The following is a 20898-nucleotide window of genomic DNA, read 5'->3' as shown; positions in this document are numbered from 1 at the left end:
TAGAAGACCAAATGACAGAGAATAAAGAAGCTGAGCAAAAAGTACAAACAGCTACAGGACCACGAGGGGAGAATTTGAGAGATAAGTGACACCATAAGATGAAACAACATTAGAATAATTGGGATTCCAGAAGAAGAAGAAAAAGAGAGGGGAGCAGAAGGTATACTGGAGAGATACCAGTATCTCTGGTATAGAGAACAAGGCAAAGGGAACAAGCATCAAAATTCAGGAGGTTCAGAGAATGCCCCTCAAAATCAATAAGAATAGGCCCACACCCCATCACCTAATAGTAAAATTTACAAGCCTTAGTGACAAAGAGAAAATCCTGAAAGCAGCCAGGGAAAAGAAGTCTGTAACAGACAATGGTAAAAATATTAGATTGGCAGCAGACTTATCCACAGAGACCTGGCAGGCCAGAAAGAGCTGGCATGATATATTCAGAACACCAAACGAGAAAAACATGCAGCCAAGAATACTATATCCAGCTAGGCTATCATTGAAAATAGAAGGAGAGATTAAAAGCTTCCAGGACAAACAAAAACTGAAAGAATTTGCAAACACCAAACCAGCTCTACAGGAAATATTGAAAGGGGTCCTCTAAGCAAAGAGAGAGCCTACAAGTGGTAGATCAGAAAGGAACAGAGACAATAAACAGTAACAGTCACCTTACAGGCAGTACAATGGCACTAAATTCATATCTCTAAATAGTTACCCTGAATGTTAATGGGCTAAATGCCCCAATCAAAAGACACAGGGTATCAGAATGGATAAAAAAACAAAACCCATCTATATGTTGCCTCCAAGAAACTCATTTTAAGCCCGAAGACACCTCCAGATTTAAAGTGAGGGGGTGGAAAAGAATTTACCATGCTAATGGACATCAGAAGAAAGCAGGAGTGGCAATCCTTATATCAGATCAATTAGATTTTAAGCCAAAGACTATAATAAGAGATGAGGAAGGACACTATATCATACTCAAAGGGTCTGTCCAACAAGAAGATCTAACAATTTTAAATATCTATGCCCCCAACGTGGGAGCAGCCAACTATATAAACCAATTAATAACAAAATCAAAGAAACACATCAACAATAATACAATAATAGTAGGGGACTTTAACACTCCCCTCACTGAAATGGACAGATCATCCAAGCAAAAGATCAACAAGGAAATAAAGGCCTTAAATGACACACTGGACCAGATGGACATCACAGAAATATTCAGAACATTTCATCCCAAAGCAACAGAATACACATTCTTCTCTAGTGCACATGGAACGTTCTCCAGAATAGATCACACCCTCGGTCCTAAATCAGGACTCAACCGATATCAAAAGATTGGGATCATTCCCTGCATATTTTCAGACCACAATGCTCTGAAGCTAGAACTCAACCACAAGAGGAAGTTTGGAAAGAACCCAAATACATGGAGACTAAACAGCACCCTTCTAAAGAATGAATGGGTCAACCAGGAAATTAAAGAAGAATTGAAAAAAATCATGGAAACAAATGATAATGAAAATACAACGGTTCAAAATCTGTGGGACACAACAAAGGCAGTCCTGAGAGGAAAATATATAGTGATACAAGCCTTTCTCAAGAAACAAGACAGGTCTCAGGTACACAACCTAACCCTACACCTAAAGGAGCTGGAGAAAAAACAAGAAAGAAATCCTAAACCCAGCAAAAGAAGAGAAATCATAAAGATCAGAGCAGAAATCAATGAAATAGAAACCAAAAAAACCAATAGAACAAATCAACGAAATTAGGAGCTTGTTCTTTGAAAGAATTAATAAAATTGATAAACCCCTGGCCAGCCTTATCAAAAAGAAAAGAGAAAGGACCCAAATAAATAAAATCATGAATGCAAGAGGAGAGATCACAACTAACACCAAAGAAATACAAACAATTATAAGAACATACTATGAGCAACTCTATGCCAACAAATTTGACAATCTGGAAGAAATGGATGCATTCCTAGAAACATATAAACTACCACAACTGAACCAGGAAGAAATAGAAAGCCTGAACAGACCCATAACCAGTAAGGAGATTGAAACAGTCATTAAAAATCTCCAAACAAACAAAAGCCCAGGGCCAGACGGCTTCCCGGGGGAATTCTACCAAACATTTAAAGAAGAACTAATTCCTATTCTCCTGAAACTGTTCCAAAAAATAGAAATGGAAGGAAAACTTCCAAACTCATTTTATGAGGCCAGCATCACCTTGATCCCCAAACCAGACAAGGATCCCATCAAAAAAGAGCTATAGACCAATATCCTTGATGAACACAGATGCGAAATTTCTCACCAAAATACTAGCCAATAGGATTCAACAGTACATTAAAAGGATTATTCACCACGACCAAGTGGGATTTATTCCAGGGCTGTAAGGTTGGTTCAACATTCGCAAATCAGTCAATGTGATACAACACATCAATAAAAGAAAGAACAAGAACCATATGATACTCTCAATACATGCTGAAAAAGCATTTGACAAAGTTCAGCATCCCTTCCTGATCAAAACTCTTCAAAGTGCAGGGATAGAGGGCACATACCTCAATATCATCAAAGCCATCTATGAAAAACCCACCGCAAATATCATTCTCAATGGAGAAAAACTGAAAGCTTTTCTGCTAAGGTCAGGAACACGGCAGGGATGTCCATTATCACCACTGCTATTCCACATAGTACCAGAAGTTCTAGCCTCAGCTATCAGACAACAAAAGGAAATTAAAGGCATCCAAATCAGCAAAGAAGAAGTCAAACTATCACTCTTCACAGATTATATGATACTCTATGTGGAAAACCCAAAATACTCCACTCCAAAACTGCTATAACTTGTACAGGAATTCAGTAAAGTGTCAGGATATAAAATCAATGCACAGAAATCAGTTGCATTTCTCTACACCAACAACAAGACAGAAGAAGGAGAAATTAAGGAGTCAATCCCATTTACAATTGCACCCCAAACCACAGGAATAAACCTAACCAAAGAGGCACAGAATCTATACTCAGAAAACTATAAAGTACTCATGAAAAAAATTGAGGAAGACACAAAGAAATGGAAAAATGTTCCATGCTCCTGGATTGGAAGAATAAATATTGTGAAAATGTCTATGCTACCTAAAGCAATCTACACATTTAATGCAATTCCTATCAAAGCACCACCCATCTTTTTCAAAGAAATGGAACAAATAATTCTAAAATTTATATGGAAGCAGAAAAGACCTCGAATAGCCAAAGGAATATTGAAAAAGAAAGCCAACGTTGGTGGCATCACAATTCTGGACTTCAAGCTCTATTACAAAGCTGTCATCATCAAGACAGCATGCTACTGGCACAAAAACAGACACATAGATCAATGGAACAGAATAGAGAGCCCAGAAATAGACCCTCAACTCTATGGTCAACTAATCTTCAACAAAGCAGGAAAGAACATCCAATGGAAAAAAGACAGCCTTTTCAATAAATGGTGTTGGGAAAATTGGATAGCCACATGCAGAAAAATGAAATTGAACCATTTCCTTACACCACACACAAAAATAGACTCGAAATGGATGAAGGACCTCAATGTGAGAAAGGAATCCATGAAAATCCTTGAGGAGAACACAGGCAGCAACCCCTTCGACCTCAGCCATAGCAACATCTTCCTAGGAACATCGCCAAAGGCAAGGGAAGCAAGGGCAAAAATGAACTATTGGGATTTTATCAAGATCAAAAGCTTTTGCACAGCAAAGGAAACAGTTAACAAAACCAAAAGACAACTGACAGAATGGGAGAAGATATCTGCAAATGACATATCAGATAAAGGACTAGTGTCCAAAATCTATAAAGAACTTAGCAAACTCGACACCCAAAGAACAAATAATCCAATCAAGAAATGGGCAGAGGACATGCACAGACATTTCTGCAAAGAAGACATCCAGATGGCCAACAGACACATGAAAAAGTGCTCCATATCACTCAGCATCAGGGAAATACAAATCAAAACCACAATGAGATATCATGTCACACCAGTCAGAATGGCTAAAATTAGCAAGTCAGGAAATGACAGATGCTGGCGAGGATGTGGAGAAAGGGGAACCCTCCTACACTGTTGGTGGGAATGCAAGCTGGTGCAACCACTCTGGAAAACAGCATGGAGCTTCCTCAAAATGTTGAAAATAGAACTGCCCTATGACCCAGCAATTGCACTATTGGGTATTTACCCTAAAGATACAAACGTAGTGATCCGAAGGGGCAAGTGCACCCAAATGTTTATAGCAGCAATGTCCACAATAGCTAATCTATGGAAAGAACCTAGCTATCCATCAACAGATGAATGGATAAAGAAGATGTGGTATATATACACAATGGAATACTATGCAGCCATCAAAAGAAATGAAATCCTGCCATTTTCAACAACGTGGATGGAACTAGAGCGTATCATGCTTAGCGAAATGAGTCAGTCGGAGAAAGACAACTATCATATGATCTCCCTGATATGAGGAAGTGGTGATGCAACATGGGGCTTAAGTGAGTAGGAGAAGAATCAATGAAACAAGATGGGATTGGGAGGGAGAGAAACCATAAGTGACTCTTAATCTCACAAAACAAACAGGGTTGCTGGGAGGAGAGGGGTTGGGAGAAGGGGGGTGGGGTTATGGACATTGGGGAGGGTATGTGCTTTGGTGAGTGCTGTGAAGTGTGTAAACCTGGCGATTCACAGATCTGTACCCCTGGGGATAAAAATATATGTTTATAAAAAATAAAAATTTAAAAAAAAAAGAAAATCTAGGAATTCGTATATAAAACATGGCCTGTATTTAATGCTGCTTGTCCTTAAAATTGTATTGACTTTGTCAAGATGCCCTAAATGTCTGTGTTCAACTTTCTTCTTTTTTTTCACTAAATTATAAAAATATAAAAATAAAACTCTGATGAAACTTACCAGGAGAAAAGAAAATGCAAATTGGTAATTTCAGGAATGAAGGAAGAGATAGCACTACAGGATCAGTCTTACATTAAAGAGATAATAAGGATATACTATGAATAACTATATGGTGATAGATGTGGCCATTTGGTTGAAAAGGACAAACTTTTTCAAAGATGTAAATTACAAAAGCTAACTCAAGAAATAATAGATCATCTGAATAACCTTTTATCTTTTAAGGAAATTGAATTTGTAGCTAAAAGAAATCCTTTTCCACAGTAAAATCTCCATACTCAGAATTTACTACTGAAGTCTACCAAATATTAAATGAAAAACTAATACTAATTCTACACCTGTCCTCCAAAATATAGAAAAGAAAGAGACACATCCCAACTCATCTTATGAGGTCAATATTTCTATGCTCAAAAAACCAAAGACATTAGGGGTGCCTGGGTGGCTCAGTGGGTTAAGCCTCTGCCTTTGGCTTAGGTCATGATCCCAGGTTCCTGGGATTGGGCCCCGCATCGGGCTCTCTGCTCGGCAGGGAGCCTGCTTCTCCTTCTCCCTCTGCCTGCCTCTCTGCTTGTGATCTCTTTCTGTCAAATAAATAAATAAAATCTTAAAAAAAAATCAAAGACATTAAAAAACAAAACAAAACTATAGGCCCATATCCTCCTATTATATATGTAAAAACCCATAACAAAAATTATGAAAATTACATCTAGCAATATAGATATATAAAGCATAAAATATTATGACCTATCTGGGTTTATCTAAGGAGTGCAAAGTTTGTTTTACATCCCAAACTCAATGTAACTCATTATATTAGTATACTAAAACAAGACAAATCATATAGTCATCTCAATATGTGCTTAGAAAGCATTTGAAAAAAAAATCAACAACCATTCACTGTAAAAACTCACAGCAAAGCAGGTATAGAAAAGAGATTCCTCAAACTGACAAAGGTATTTATAAAAAAAACAAAAACCAAAAACCAACAGCCTATTGCCAATCAACAAATTTAATGGTGAAAACCTGAAATATTCCCTAAGACTGAGAACAAGGCAAATGTTTATTTTTACCATCTCTATTAATCATTATCCTAGAAGTCCTAGACAGTGCAATAAAGAAAAATAAATAAATAAATGGCCTAGAGAGAGATAGGAAGCAATACACATGTGTTTATGTGCATGTGACATGGCCATCTAAGCAGGAAATCCTAAAGACTCTACAAAAAAGCATGTAGACTAATAAGTGGATGAAGAATAACAATAATAAGGAATGTATTAGAGTTCTCCAGAGGAACATAAATAATAAAATATACAGAGAGATTTGTAGAAGTTACATAGATAAAGGTTAAAGTACAAAAATCACCTCTTTCTATCTGCTAGCACAAACAACTAAAAATTGAAGTATAAATAAGAATATCATTTAAAGACTGCAAATACTCAGGGACAAATTTAACAAAGGATGTGCAAAACTTACACTGAAAACCACAAATTGGGGCTCTTGGGTGGCTCAGTGGGTTAAAGCCTCTGCCTTCTGCTTGGGTCATGATCCCAGGCTCCTGGGATAGAGCCCCATATCGAGCTCTCTGCTCAGCAGGGAGCCCGCTTCCTCCTCTCTCTCTCTCTCTGCCTCTCTGCCTACTTGTGATCTCTGTCTGTCAAATAAATAAATACAATCTTAAAAAAAAAAAAAAGCCCACAAATCATTGCTAAGAAAAATTAAAGAATGGCTGAATAAATGGGCAAAAGTTGCAAATTCATGGATTGGAGAATTCTTTGTCAAAATATTCAAATTTATATTGTGATTCCACAAAATCTAAATCAAAGTCCCAGCAGACTTTTGGAATAGAGGTTCATAAAGTGATTCTAAAATTTGTTAAATCATGAAGTTTAGACTACTGAAGAAGCATTTTTTTTTAAAGATTTTATTTATTCATTTGACACCGAGAGATCACAAGTAGGCAGAGAGGCAGGCAGAGAGAGAGAGAGGAGGAAGCAGGCTCCCCGCAGAGCGGAGAACCCAATGCGGGACTCGATCCCAGGACCCTGAGATCATGACCTGAGCCGAAGGCAGCGGCTTAACCCACTGAGCCACCCAGGCGCCCTGAAGAAGCATTTTTGAAGAACAAAGTTGGATGACTTATACTACCTGACTCTAAGATTTATAATAAAGCTATTCTAATAAAGATAAGGAGGTGTTGGCAAAAGGAGAAGCATATGGATCAATGAAGTAGAATAAAGTCTAGACTTGGACCCACACATAACAAAATGACTTTTTACAATGTGCCAAGGTAATCCAAAGAGGATTAAATAATCATTTAAGTAGTGTTAGAACAATTTCATATGTACTCAGGAAAAAGTTAACCTTGACTCTTATTTAACATAAAATTTAGAAGTTAACTACAATAGATTATAAATCAAAATGCAAAAAAAAAAGGAAAAAATCTCTGTAACTTTGGAATAAAATCACAAAAACTCAAATAATTAAAATTGATGAATTTTCCCAAATTAAAAAATGTTTGCTCTTCAAATAAATATTAAAAAAATAAAAGGCAAGCCATAGACTGGAAGAAAATATTTGAAAACATATATCTGATAAGAAACTTGCAACCAGAATACAAAAAATATCTGAGAATATATATAAGGAATATTTGCAGACACAGATCAGTTGTTGAAGATGAGCAAAACAGTGGAGCAGATACTTCACTAAAAATGGTATATGAATAGCAAATAAGGACATAACAAAGATATGTAACATTCTTAGTAATTAGAGAAGTGCAAATTCAAGCCCATAATGAGATACCACTGCATACTCGCTATAACAGCTAAAATTTAAGATTGACAATACCAAGTATTGGAAAGGATGAGGAATATATCAGAGTTCTCCAGAGAAAAATAAAGAAGTTACATGTAGATACATAGGAAGAGACATTATTTGTCTTTGGTCCTCTAAATTATGCAGGATAAATTCCACAATCTGCTATCTGCAAGCTGGAGGCCCAGCAAAGCCGTGGTGTAGTTCTGGTCCAACTCGGAAGGCCTAAGAACCAAGAGCACTGATACATGAGGGCAGAAGAAAGTGGGTGTCCCAACTCAAATAGAGAGTAAATTTGCTCTTTCCTTCCTTTCTCTATTCAGGTCCTCAATGGATAATAATTATCAGCCTTGACGAGGGTGATTTTCTTTACTCAGTCTACTGATTCAAATGTTAATCTCTTCCAGAAACACTCTCATAGACATATATGAATAATAGTTTACCAGCTATCTGGACATCCCTTAGCCCAGTCAAGTTAACACATAAAATTAAATATCACATGGAACAACTAAAAGTCTCATATGTTGCTGGTGGAAATGAAAAATGCTATAGTTTCTTTAGAAATATGTTTGGCAATTTTTTAGAGTTAAACCTACACTTAGCATTTAACTCAGAAACTCCACTGCTAGAAATTTAAAGAAGAAAAATGAAAACATATGTCCACAAAAGGACTTGACAGTTGTCCATTACCTAGTGAATGCACTTGCAATTCAGGTATATCCATACGATGGATTAGTCCCCAGCTATATAAATAATAAACAAAAAAGGAATTAGTGTTACATGTAACAATATAGATATTGGAAGCTTTATGACAAGTGGAAAATTCATACACAATAGAATACCAATTTTATGATACAACTCATATCATTCTGTAACAGTCACACTTGTCCCCCGAGCACCTTTCCAGTCTTCACTAGGAAATGCACCAGTTTTCCTCTTAACCTTCCAAATTCTGCTCCTTATTCATTGTACAAGCCCCCAACAGTGTATCAATCATTCATTTCTCAGGCAACTTTTTGAAGCTTCAGTTACAGGAATTACTTTGTTTCAGAGTGTTGTGTTCCTCTGTTCTCCCTAGTAAATGGGCATTCTTCAAGGACAAAGTCCCTACCGCCTTTGTATACTCAATATTTGACAATGACTGATACATGATAAGACCTCAGTACATGTTGAACAATACTTTCAGTTTTCTGTATCCCAGATATCCTTTTAGCTAGCATTTCTATGATGAAAAATAATTTAACTATAATGAACTTATTTCTATTTTAATTTATTGGTATTGTCTAATTATATAGAGTAATCAAAAGAACCAGAGAATATCTTGGCTTAAGATGTACACAGCCTTGTCTTCCTGTCTTTCCTTCTTTCCTTCCTTTTTTTTTTTTTTTAAACTTTGTCAGTGTTTCTAGCTAAGGAAATAAAATTAAATCACATTTAAACAGAGATGGAAGAGATATAGAAATTCACTTAGTGGACACTGAGAAGATTCCACTATGTGATGAGGCTGTTGATAATTACATTTTCACAGACACATTGCCACTGATATTTAAGCAAAATACATTGAGAGGCAATGCATATAGAAACATGGCATTTCATTCCCATTTTCAAGCAAATTCCAAATTCCAAAAACCTCTAGAATAAACCAATATGTACTCTCATTAATTTTTTATGTTTGCTTGCTCCTGAGAAAACAGTTAAGGGTTTTTGGTTTTATTTTTTTTTTAAGATACAAACATATGTCTACCTATACAGACATAATTAAGAGAAGTGTGCATAATTAAAATGACTTTTATAGCTTAATAAAAGATACCTTTATTTAAGGGCCTTAAGGTAGGCGTACAATAAAATATAGAGCTAATGACAACATTTAAAATAACCAAGAGCAACAACAACAAAAAAGGAAAGAAAGACAAGATCAAATGAATATGCAAGCAATAAACACACACACACACATACACATACACATACACACACACAAACTCACACACTTTCAGGGGCATCTATTTTAAAGGGGAATTTTAATACTAAATAGCAGACATTTAACAAAATAACATTTTCACGGTGGAAATAAGGAAAGAGATCCTAAAATATTGGCTCTCCAAAAGGTTTGCCTTGCTTAAACTAGTCTCCAGGCAATCCATTGCAGAGAGTCTAGAGCGTCGATCTCCCAGGAAGAATGGCAAGAGGAAGAGAGACGGAGAATCCACCAACTCCAGTTCTTCAGTTCAGCATTGCTATCCTTTTGCCTGGACTCTCTCTGTTCTCAAGGACCTGCTTCAGATCACTCCCTTCTTCTTGTCCTATACATATCTAAAATATCTTGAATCTTCCATCTCTGCTCTGCAATGAGCTAGTTTCATGCATTTTTGTATAACTCAGCTCAAAATCTTGGAATGCTGGTGTGAGACAACCTTGAAGGGAAGGAAAGTCAGACAGAAAGCCTGTGATACTTGACTCAACATCAATCCAATGTATTTTGCTTAAATCAGTGGCAATGTGTCTGTGAAAATGTAATTATCAACAGCCTCATCATATAGTAGAATCTTCTCAGTGTCCACTAAGTAAATTTCTATATCTCTTCCATCTCTATTTAAATGTGATTTCATTTCATTTCCTTAGCTAGAATTTACAATCCTCTAGGAAGTAGAAAGAACACATGCCCTACTTTATTCACCCAGCTTCCTCAGGGAAGAATCCTAAGAAACACCAAAAATCAACACATTGGTATTCTATAAGAAGACTGAGGAGAGCAAAATAAACACTAAATATAACTGATAGAAAAAATCCAAAGAAGGTAGAAATAGTTGCAGGGATAATCACAGATATCCCTGCATGTCTTAGAACATTCTGTTCCTCTACCTTAACTCCTTACAAAAAAAAAAAAAAAATTGTAGATGTGAAGAAATTTCAAAGTGGCCCAATTGGCCCTTGAGATGTTTGTGTTTTTGAAAGATTTGAACTCCCAAGGCTTATAGAAGGAATTTCTACTCCTGAGGTCTCTAAGTCTCCTGAGACCATTGTGTCAAGGGGAGGGGAGGTTTTTCTAAGTTTCAATGAATATAGTCCATACCCAAAAAGGAAAAGCTGGGACTAACTACTTAAGGTATACTTGATGAAAGGTACGGAAGATGTTTGAATTCCTTTTTTATGCTGTTCTCCTTATCAGGAAACAGAATTTCAAGGCAAATGTCATGTCTATAAATTAAGAAGATGATTTGGGGAGAAGTATTAACCATATTCTTCTAAAATTTAAATGAGATAATATAGTGCCTGGCACATAAAGGATGCTAAATAAATGGTTTTTCTTCTTCTATTAATGTCTACTCTCCATCATACTGACTTCTCCTGACATGCAGCCTTAAGGCCCCACCCCTCAAATTCCTGTTACCATTGCAAGCCCATGTCAGAATGACCCAACACTGGGTCTTTAGAGATAGTGGTTTCTACATTGCCCTTAATGTTGTGGGTGTGGGATGTAGATCAGCTGCAGTTACATTTTAATAGAAATGGAGATTCAGAACACAAATTTAATAGCAAGTCAAGGAATGTCTATAAGAGTAGCTCGCTAATTACATGTACCAAACACTATAATAACATAGCATCTATCCATCCGGGAAACGTTTCTTTACTTGCTGTTTGAAAGCAATGATTTCCATAGTTGACTTGTGTACAATTATTCCTTCAGTGACTTGAATGTCTGCTTAAAGTAGTTCAAGAGCTCAAAAGATTCTCTCTGATGTGACTATAAGGCAGGCGTAGTACTTAGAATATTCTAAAATTGCCTCCAGAATTAGGGTTAGCAAACATTTAGCAAGTGTCCTATACTGTAACAGGTACCTGGGTGCTAAGAAAGTAAAGACAAGAAAGACTCAACCCTGTGAGCTCAGTGAGACAGACAGATAGGCAGATGACTTCAGTACCATGAGAAACCAAGTGTTATGACAGAGAAAGTTTACCTGCTCCAGCCATCCTGGGAGCAAAAGGCTAGAGCAATGACTGTCTGTAAGAGGTATCATATGAGGAGAGACTTAGACAGTGAGGACCGCAAGCCAAGTAGAACAGTCTGGAATGGAATGCTGGGAATGAGAGTGGGGCAGAGAGTGGAAAGCAACAGGGTCAGGGAGTGAGTGTCAGGGCATGGAGAACCTCGTTTTGAACTCACACCAGAATAGGCAGAGAGCTGCTGAGAAGCTCATTCAGAGGAATGTCATAGTTTAAGTTGTCTTTTTGATAAATGACTGGTAATCAAGCTAAACAAATTTGGCACTACAGTTAGGAAGTTACTGCAGTGGCCCACACAAAGGATAATGAAGACGAAATCTAGGATAGCAGCTGTAGGCTTGGAGGAGAAAAGTTGGGTTAAAAACATACAGGAAGTAAAATCTACAATACTGCGTTCTACATTATACCCGGAAGGTAAGGTAGAGAATGAATCAGGTTCTTCGCTTGAGTGAATAACGACACCAACATACATTATGGGAGTAGAAGATAATTCTCTTAACCAATAGCAGCCACATAGTGCTGAGGGGCCCTTCAGCACATTGATGAGTAGCATGAGCTTTTGAGCTCTATTTCCATTTTTAAGAATTTAGATTAACTTGAGAAAGTGTCTGAATCTTTCTAGTTTTCTCACATATAGAAAAAGATGATAATGATAGTACCAATGTCATAAGAGTATTATGAGGATGATGTAAGTGATTATATTTAATTGCTTAGAATAGTTTCTGTGTTATGGCAAGAGATAACTATATACGTGTGTGTGTGTATATATATATATATATGTATGTATACGTGTACACAGAAACACACACACACACATATATACTCAAGGTGTATATACATAAAATGATGAGTAGTAGAGAACACAAATGACAGGAACACTGACACTCAAGAAATAGAGCGTAAGTGAAACATGAGGTAGATCAAGAAGGAGAAAAGAAAGAGATATAGTGTGGCATCAGAAAGCCCAAACAAGGTGCACCTGGGTGGCTCAGTCAGTTAAACGTCTGCCTTTGGCTCAAGTCATGATCCCAGGGTCCTGGGATTAAGACCCACACAGGGCTTCCTGCTCAGCGGAGAGCCTGCTTCTCTCTCTTCTTCTGCCTGCCTCTCCCCTTCTCGTGTACACTCTCTCTCTCTCTGTCAAATAAATAAATTTTTTAAAAATCTTTAGAAAAATAGAAAGTCCAAACAAGAAGTGAGCAAGTATTAGATACAGTTGAGAGATCAAGCAAAATAAAGACAATAAAGAATTTTTAAGGTAGCATGTAGGTGTACAGTGAAATATCATTTCTCATACTCTTCTTCAGATGAAGCTTTACTGTGTTTCGAAGTGTGAATGAGGACTACTTCTCTCTCAGATGTTGTCAGTTCCATTTCGCCGAATCAATAAAAGGCATAAGAGCAAACACAATTCAACCAGATCCCTACATCACTCCTCAGATCAGAATAAATCCAGATGTGTCAAAGATAGATATGTAAAATATGAGGCCAAAATATACAAGAAACAAATTCATAAACATTATGTAATCTAGGGGTTAAAAAAGTACTATATTTAGACATAACAAAATATTCAGAACTATAGAGAAAATAATTTACAACTTCTCTATAGCAAAAAAAAAAATTTAAAAACTAAAAAACAAAACAAAACAAAAACAAACTAAGTATTTGTCAAGATTTGTTGGAGTAATTCAGGGCCCCTAGGTGGCTCAGTCAGTTAAGCTGCTGCCTTCTGCTCAGGTCATGACCCCAGCGTCCTGAGATCAATGGAATCCCCACATCTGGCTCCTTGCTTAGTGGAGAGTCTGCTTCTCTCTTTCCCTTTGCTGCATCTCTTTCTCTCTGTCAAAAACTAACTAACTAAATAAATAAATCTTTTAAAAAAATTTTTAGAAAAGATTTATTGCAACAATCATAAGGCCAAGATCTGTGCTACGTGAAAAATTCAACAAATTTATCAGAAAAGTCCAACATCTTAGAAGAAAAATGGACAACGGACATGAGCGATCAACTCCAAGAAATGAGAAACAAATAAAAAGTCTCCAAAAGTATTCTCCGTACACAAATCAGTTAAATCCATGAAACAATTCCATTTATCCTCAGCCAGGTAGACAAAGTTTAACAGCACTAATGTCAAGGTTATTAGAGAAAATAGCCACTAACATTCACTAGTCTTATAGACTATTAAAACATTCTTTTTCTTTTTTTTTTAAGACTTTATTTGTTTATTTGACAGAAAGAGAGAGATCACAAGTAGGCAGAGAGGCAGGCAGATAAAGAGGGGATAGCAGGTTCTCTGCTGAGCAGGGAGCCTGATGCAAGGCTCGATCCCAGGACCCTGGGATCATGACCTGAACTGAAGGCAGAAGCTTAACCCACTGAGCCATCCAGGCGCCTCCCAGCCCCCTATTAAAACATTCTGGAGGTTAATTGGCAATAGCTATTAAATTTTAAGTGCTAATATCAATCAATCCATCCTACAAAATACCTGGCCAGTACTCTTCAGAACTGCCAGGGTGATGGGAAACAAGTGAGGAGTAAAAATATTCACAGCCCTGAAGAAAGAAGAAACATGCTGACTGAGTGCAATTACTCTGGATTAGATTCTGGAACAATCCAATGAAATGCATTAGTGAAAATATCCTACTGAAATATGGAGTCCAGTGAATAGTAATGTACCAATATTGGTTTCTCAGTTTTCATATCTAAACACAGTTTATGATGTTATCATGATAATATAAGATATTAATTTTAGAGGAAACTGGGTGAGGGATGTATTAACTTTTCAACTTGTCTGTAACTCTAAAATAACTTCAAAATAAAGGGTTTGTTTAAAAAATTCATTTATCCTGCTGGTTAATTCAATTTTTGAGAAATGTATCCTACAGAAATAGTTTAACAAGTGCAGGAAATAATGTTTATAAGTATATTCAGCACATATTAATTGTAATTGGAAAAAACCCAAATGCTGCACAAAAGGAGATTTAATAATTAAGTCAGGCTATAAGTACAAGATGGAATGCCATCCGTCCATCAGAAAGGATGGATACTGGACTTATAAGTACTGTCCAGGAAGTTGTCTATAGCATATCGTTTAAAAAAAAAAAAAAGTCAAGTTGCTATACAAGGGTATAGATAGAGAGATAAGAATAATATACATAGGAGAAATTGGGAAAAATATAAATGGTTTTTGAGAGATAGGAAAATGGAGGACTTTTGCTTTCTACAAAAATCAATATCTATTTTTAAAAACTTCCCCTCAAATATTATTATCTTAGTTATATAGTTATATCTTAGTTAGTAGATATGTTTCTTTTCAAATATCACATTGTAATGAAAAGAATCATGGACAATTAACAATCAGAAAATAGAGGAAAGTTTTAGTTTTGCCATTGACTAGCTCTATGACATTGTGCATATGGCTTAACTTATTTGACCTCTGTCTTTTCCCAGATAAACAGCAGAAAGTAGGATTTAATCACCTCCTAACATCTTTCCCTTTAGAACCTGAAATTCTAATAGTCGATGGTCTTGAAGATTGGGTAATCCTTCAAGACTAAGCTCTGTAGAAATGTGGGTATTTGGTCTCCCAGCATCTCTTTTAGGAGGTAATACATATTATCTTTAAGCTGATGGAGGAGGACCTATGGGATTGAAAAAAAAAGGGGGATATATTAACTAATTTACTCAAGGGAGTTAATGAAAGCAACGTGGAACTCTTGTGTTCAACTCACAATGAACACAGCTGGTTTGTTGGAAATACATTAGACTACTTGGTACATTCATCTTTTAGAAACTAGTTTTGACCAACGTACTGGACAACATCAGCCGGAGAGACTATATATGCTCTCAGAGGTTAATGGACATTTCAAAGGCCCCATGGTTTCAAACTTTCTTTAAACTCTTTTATTCACTTTAATGAGTTGCTGCTAGTCAACCCTGGGCACACTCATTACTAGGAGAATTCAAACACAGTCTTTCCATTCCTTACAATTATATATTTTTCTAAAATCTATTCAGTTATTGTAGGCAGTGTAGGTTTATCAATTACCTCTCCAAGCTGTCCATTATCTATTTTGAGAGTATAATTTGTTTCCCGCATAGAGTATGTGTTAACAGCATGATGCGTTCTACATTTGTAATTAATTTTGAACTGACAAAGAAGGTAGGAAAAATTCTCCCACAAATAAAAGTAATGAATGCAAGTATTTAAACAAAAGGTCCTAGTAATTTCCAGCAACTTAAAAAAAAAAAGAAAGAAAGAAAAGAAAAAAAAGCAATTTGCTATATCTTTTAAACTAAAATACCAAGATATCTTGTGTTCCTTCTTCATGATACTCTAGAGATTTTGAAATTCTAATACTAAAAAAGATAATAAATAACAGGTAGGCACACTGCATTGAAACTGGGCCTGAGAAATAGTTTACTTCCCAATAGCATTAATAGCATCAGTTTTACTATACATGACTAATTGGCTAGTCCACACAAAGTTTTATCAAAAAATCGGTGTTGTAGACATAAATTCCTACCCATGACGAAACTAAATATTTTGCTACTCATAGCACTTTTAAAATGATAGAGAGCTTGAAATTAAATTACACTAAATGCCTTTATATTTATTCGGCATTAAACCTTATTTTCCTTACTGTCATCCTGCCAGCGTGATATCATCGGAGTTGAAGAGGGATGCTAATGCTATTTATATTACACTGCACTGTCCTCTAATTGACCTTGTTTGTGCGATGGAATGGCTGCTTTTCTCAAGCTGCCAGCCCTTTATTGCAGCATTTTGACCATGCACTAGTGGCTCTTTGTGCTGCTGCTGAGTTCAAGAATCAATACTGCATTCCCCACAGCCAATAAAGGCAGCTGACAGCATGAATTAACTGAGTGTGGCCAGTTGCATGGAGGGCCATTGTCTTTAAGGAAAATCTGGATGTGATTACCAGCCTCCATCTCCGAGTGAAGGTTTTAATGCAAAGTGCGAGGTTGCTGTAATTTAATTTTGGCCTGCTGCTCTGACACACTCCCCTTTGCCACTGCTTCATGAAATCTAAGCTATTAATGGCCGCAAACCAAAACACATATGGAGACAAAGGCAAATACTCACAGTCATACGATAGCGGTTTCACCTGACTTGGCCCTTCTTTTCTGATAGTACTTGTACAACGGGTTTTATTTCTTTGAGCTGGGCCTTCTGCCATTGTAATAAGTCAAGTCAAAGTTAAAAATAAAACTTGTTAGGATCACTGTACCTAAATGAAGTTTTCATATGTGGCAGGGTTAAAATTCTTGCTTAAGGAATTCACTGCCTTTGATTCAGCTGTCAAAATTATGAAAAATTTGTCTATGCCCCTCACCTTCTACCCAGTGCCAAGGTGATTTTCATCTTCCTACCCCCCAACCTCCCCGCTTGCATGAACCTATTTTCTCTCACAAAGAAATCAAATAGATTCCATTCCATCTTCATCTTCCCCATAGAATTTACTATCAACTACTTCCTCCTTCATAAAACATCCTCATCTCTGGGGTTCTGTTCTCCTTGGTCCTGTCTTCTCAGTGCGCTGTTCCTCTCATTTTATCCTGGGCCACCTCTCATCTCACTTTAATAGGGACCCTCCATGAAAAGTCCTCACCTTCTTTATGCCCACAAATACTTGAGGTTTCCAAGGGATGATTCTATGCTATTCTATTATCTGCACCCCAAACATCTTAATAAATTTAGTTGTCTGTATTTTGAGGTCCACATTATCTCAACCTAAATGTGTCATCTCCTGTTCGGTTTTCCCAATAAATGACTATCTGTTACATATGCAAGAACATGTACCTTATCTTTGAATCTTATCTTTCCTTTCCTTCCCCCAATCAGTTAGCAAGTTCTACTCCAGTCCTTAATTTCTCAACCTGGCTACCCCACCCCCATCTGACATTTCTCTTACTCCTTCTCCAGTCAGGCTCTCCAAGGTTTTCCTTGCCACTTCTCCAGACCCTAAGCTGGTCCCCACCCCTCCAGCTGAAATCTCTATTCTGCAACTAATCTTATCTTCCCCCAAATCACATCTGTTCACATCACTTCTCCACTTAAGACATGTCAAAGACTTCCCACTAAGACTTTATCTCTTCAGCTTCAAGTTTCACAGTGTTTTGTCTTTTGCTTCTCCCCAATGGCGGCTACTAAGTCGGTGATTTAAATACAAGACATGGACCACGGCAGAGACTTAGTTTGAAACCAGAACAAAGGAAAACATCTATTAGACACTTGACTGCAATCATTATGCTCCATGGCTGTAGGTATTGCCTAAGCTTCTACAAGTGTGTTAGACAAAGAGAAAATCCACAGAATAACAAAGTGGGATTTATGTAAGCCTTTAAAAGAGGAAATGACATGTCATTTCTTGCTTTATCAAAAGACCTATATTTCTGAGAGAATTTTGGTATTGAAAACATCAGTTCTGTTTATAACAGGCAATGTTCTTGGTTGAAATTAATTCAAGCAGAGTTATTCAAGGGACAGTGTATTATATACAAACCATTTAACTTGAGCTTTAAAACGATTTTTCATGTCTGAGAATTATCAAGAAGATACCAGTTTGGATCAACACTTTCCATAAACTCGAATAAAACCTGTGGTTTCAAAGGCTTTTATTTTCAACGCAAACATTTGTGAGACTCTTAAAGGCACAGTATCTGATCTATTCCTACTCGAAACTTTTGTTGTTATCATTAATTTTTTCAAGAAAGTTTTATTCTACCTGCATTGTCCCCAAACCTCCTAACCAAAAAAACACATACACATTAAAATATATAATTCTCACCTTCCAGAAAGCCTGAAATGAAGAAACCAATGTCATGGTCCTCCCTGAACAGGCAGCCATAAAGCAAGAAATAGGCATCTTGAGGGAAACCTCGGTGGCTCAGTTGGTTAAATGTTCGACTTGATTTTGGTTGGGATCATGATCTCAGGCTTGTGGGATCGAGCCTCATAGAGAGCTCCACACTGAGCGCAGAGTCTACTTGAGATTCTCTCTCCCTCTGCCCCTCTAAACAAACAAACAAACAAACAAACAAGAAATAGGTGTGCTGAACTTCAGATCAGCATGTGATGATCTGCCCAGGATAGCTGAAGGAAAGATGTTCCTTGTTTCCCTACCCTTCTTCTTATCAGCTTTCATCTTTCATATTACACACTTCCCTGGCCAGGGAATGGCCAAAGTTTTGTGGGTTGGCAGCTCAACACCATTTGATCATATGTGAGAGAACAAGAGGCAGATAATAGGAAAGCATAAAACACGCTCTGCCCGAATCCTTGTCTCTCGAGGCTATAGTGTGGAAGGAGACACAGGTATCTCTGCAGAGATAAGGTCGCCACTCTCTGTAATATATGATGAGCTCTTGGGCAGGAGTGGGAGGGATGTTTTGTGATACAAAGATACATTCACTTTGCCTTTAGGAGAAGAGGAAACTTGGTCCAAGGAACCCAATGAGGAATGGACAAGTATACATCTCTCGCTCATCCTCCCTTATTATGTCAGGAGCTGCCTGGCACACAAGCATAGATACTAGCTTCCTTGAAAAGAAAGTGGACACGAAGAAGGACAGAATGTCTCGCCCCCTCTATACTCGGGAAGGTACACTGGTATCGCTGCTCCCACGACTTCAAAGTGACTAATTAAACCCATTAAATATCTGTGCTCTTGATTTATTTTACCTAAAATGATTTTTCTGAGTAGCAAGATGATTTTTACCAAGTTTCCTTAATCAAAGGCATCATTCTCCAGATTAGATCTGTCTAAAAATATATTTCATCGGATTTAGCATACTTTACACCCTCCTGAAATAACCCTACATTTTTAATGATGCTTGTGGTTGCCTGGCCTCTCGACCTGAGAGAAGAACGATGGCGGCCCAGTTCTTCAACAGCGTGCAAGGGATGGGGGAGTGGAGAGCTATCCATCAAATCCCTCGCTATGGGCATGTCCACACAAATGGCTGTGTGGATGTCAAAGCCTGAAATATATAGGCTTTTGCTCTCTCTTTGGTAATGTTCAAGAGCTCTGTTTACTTGTTATGCTCTTTTCTATTCCTCATCCTCAACCAAAAAGTGATGCTTCCACGAATAAGAAAATGTGGCTGCTTTTTGTTTTTCCTTCCCCGTCTCTGAGTGAATTATCTGGCCAAAGCAAAAGGCCAGGGGGCCTTCTGGATGCTCTTGATGATATATGGGAAGGCTATATGGCATCAGCTGGGAAAACCACAGCCAACATTGGAATAATCAAAAGTGACCTACATGCAATAATAACCCGTGTGACAGTCAAGAGGGGACACCGGGAGGCAGGTGGTCTATATGACAGAGGATCGATACTCCCGTAGCAGGGATAAAATAGATTCCAAATGGAAAATAAACTCGCGGAGCATACGTACAGGAAGACAAGAGAAGGGGAGGGAAAATAAGCCAAACCTGCAGGAAACAACACAACAAAGCGAAAGTGGGGGTGAGTGCGGGGGCCCACAGCTGATGTGATGATGAAAACTAAATGAAAAAGGGGGGAAGACAGTCAATATGAATTTGCTTCCACAGCGAAGAAGAAAGGACGCAATGCGAGCCCTCAGAAGCTCGAGCTATCCAAATTAGCCAGGATCTTCTCCATTCTAATTTAACATGCTTACAAAAAATGTCATCATTTGTAAGAAGTGTTGACAGCCTCAAAAACTTGGTTTTGTTTAGTGAGGCCTAGTTTTTACTAAGAAAACAAGGACAACTTGTATTTCATTTCTTTGAAAATACATTCCAATGAAAAGGGAGATGGATAGAGGTAAACCTAATTTGCATTATTTAGTTCAAAAGAAATGTTGCTTTGATGCCACTGTGTATATTTGCCGTGCTTCCTTGCTCTCTTGGGAGCTGGTGTGTATTAACATTCCATTCCTCTTTTTCATTACTGCTATCACATATATTAAAACATGCGCGCGCACACATACACATGCAGTATTAGCTGATAAAGCCGTAACGGCAACCTCCAATATGAGAACTTTCTCCAGAATTCAATCCCAAACATCAATAAAACTAAAGACTCTGACAAATGTTAATAAAATTTCATTACATTAAAAAAAATAAAAAACAAATAAAAAACCACACACTGGAATTTCACGACTGTGTTCCCATCG

The sequence above is a fragment of the Mustela erminea genome, chromosome 16, assembly GCF_009829155.1.
Source record: "Mustela erminea isolate mMusErm1 chromosome 16, mMusErm1.Pri, whole genome shotgun sequence".
NCBI lineage: Eukaryota > Metazoa > Chordata > Mammalia > Carnivora > Mustelidae > Mustela > Mustela erminea.
This window is presented reverse-complemented; position numbering follows the sequence as displayed.